This window comes from Trachymyrmex septentrionalis, unplaced genomic scaffold, assembly GCF_001594115.1.
Source record: "Trachymyrmex septentrionalis isolate Tsep2-gDNA-1 unplaced genomic scaffold, Tsep1.0 scaffold13, whole genome shotgun sequence".
Classification (NCBI taxonomy): domain Eukaryota; kingdom Metazoa; phylum Arthropoda; class Insecta; order Hymenoptera; family Formicidae; genus Trachymyrmex; species Trachymyrmex septentrionalis.
Window position 1 is genome coordinate 6,561,851 of NW_017304438.1, and position 2,312 is coordinate 6,564,162.

General features: G+C 34.1%; 1 pseudogene; it reads right to left on the reverse strand.

Moving 5' to 3' along the window:
* LOC108756725 overlaps positions 1 to 2,312 on the reverse strand; it is a 52,831-nt pseudogene that overhangs the window by 49,470 nt on the left and 1,049 nt on the right.

Here is a 2,312-nt window from a genome sequence, read left to right on the forward strand (position 1 = left end):
TAATTTGTACATGCTTCTATGTAAATTTTATTAAGATATTTTTCACATAGAATTACATAAATATATATAATTTTATCCAAAAATACTTTAATAACAGCTTTCGTATTAATTATACCGAAATTATACGAAAATTAGGTTGGTAAAATAATTTAATTTTCACATACGACGTAACTTATAATGTGATGTAGAAAATGTTATATACACATATATGGCTAAAATAATGGATAGTTTTTGAGTTATGGTGTATCAAAAGTGCAATAAACATTGTGCACACAGCATCTTTGATGCATTGTAACGTAAAAACTAGTCATTATTGAGCCTTATGTCTAACATTTTTTTTCATATTATAGCTACATCATACGTGAAAATTGATTTATTTCACCGGGACTTAATTTTCCATATAATTAGTGCGAAATCCTTTGTTTTAATGAGATTTTACATTAAAACAATTTTACGTTTCAATGAGATTTCTAAAATTCAAATTATATCTTTAAAACAAATAATTATATATCTTTTAATGAAAACTTTATAGTGATTAAATAATGCTAGAGACACTTTCATGATACTTTAATCAATTGGTATCGCCTGAAGGGCTTCTTTGCATTATAAGAGAAACGTGAATAAAGATTCGTTGCTATTATGAGAAGGGCTGTTCATCCGATCGTACTAAGTTTATCACCCTCGGCCCTTCTTACATTTTATCTACACTCGTCTATATGCGTTTCGGATTAGCGACACACGAAACCGTAGGGCGGTGTTATCCCCCTGCAGATTCCGCCGGATGATTACTGTTATTCACGGACAGGCAGTGGTTGAAATAAATGCGACCTGTACCCTCTCGATTCTCGCGCGTCCATTGTGATGATTAAACTAAGCTACATAAGTAGCAATCTATGTTAATTTTAACGCAAGAAAAATTCGGAGAAATATCTTGATTAAGGATGTATTATATATATTTTTTTAACAAAATGAAAAAATAATGAAAACTTTACAGATTTCTTCATGTTGTATTTGTGAAAGTAATACAACAAGTTTGGTAGCGATTTAAAATTTGTATTATTTCACTAAGAAGTATACGTGTTTTTAAAAAATAATTAAGATAAAATTGAAAAATTTTCATTTAAAATAAAACTGTATTCATTAAATATAAATGTTAATCTTATTGAATATTTCATGCGTGTATGTCATTCATTTTTATAGTAAAGTATAAATTTACAATTTCAATCACTTTTTGCAAAGATTATATCTATTATATACTTAAGATGATGAAATAGTACACCTTATGCATTTTTATATATTAATAATTAATAAAACATCTGTATCGAATTGTTTACTTCGATCGATTGTTTTGTTGCTTGGAAAACATACAATATAAAAATAAAAGAATGAGCAATGGATGAATCTTCTCGACAAGAATGCGTACATACGTGGCAATCGATAGATGGGAAGTCGAGCGATTAAACAAATAGCATAGAAGAAATCGGACGATCCCATAATTTCCTTATCCGCACGAACGGATGCTGAGGAAACGGAGCAAGCGAGACAGGCAAAAGGACGAAGAGAAGGAAGAGAAAAGTGGCGCCGTGTCGGAATGTTCTACGTCGAGGTCATTATCCCGATACGCTCCCAATCTCTCCACGAACATCGGAATCTCGATCGGATCGTAGGCCTAACCCGCGCGTAATCCTTTCTAATCCTAAGGGAGAACCATGGGGATCCGTGCAAATCGGCAATCTATTCCTAATGTCTCCACTAATCCTTGGTCCGCGAACGGTGTAGCCTATCCGCGTTTAATAGTCGTATTTACTCACCAACCGTGCCTCTTAGAAGATCTCGTAGAGAGCTGTCGGGATTGATACGAGTGAATCTTTTCTGATGGTCCGTACTATCGAGATATATCCTTCGTTGTATTGATCCTAGAATTCCAGATGTGATCGTCGATCCTCCCCAATCAAGAACAGTGTAGTCGTTTCCGCAGCGCATCGTTTAGGGCGTCGATTAGATCATCTGCAACAGACTTACGGAAAATCCAATTATTTCTCACCGCATTAGTGTCGTCCTGTGATGGAAGGTTTCGTTATTGAGCTGTTCCGTCATCTGAATCAGAGCTTCGTGTACGTTAAGTGCTGCTAATGTCGCGTACGTAGTATCCTGCCCTGATGGATGAGAATATTCCTCCACTCACGGGATGCCGCGCCGTTGCGTGAAAATCACGCAACCGTGACCAGGCTGTTGTATATATACATATATATACAATATATATTGTACATATATATATGTATATATATATATATAAATATATATATATATAT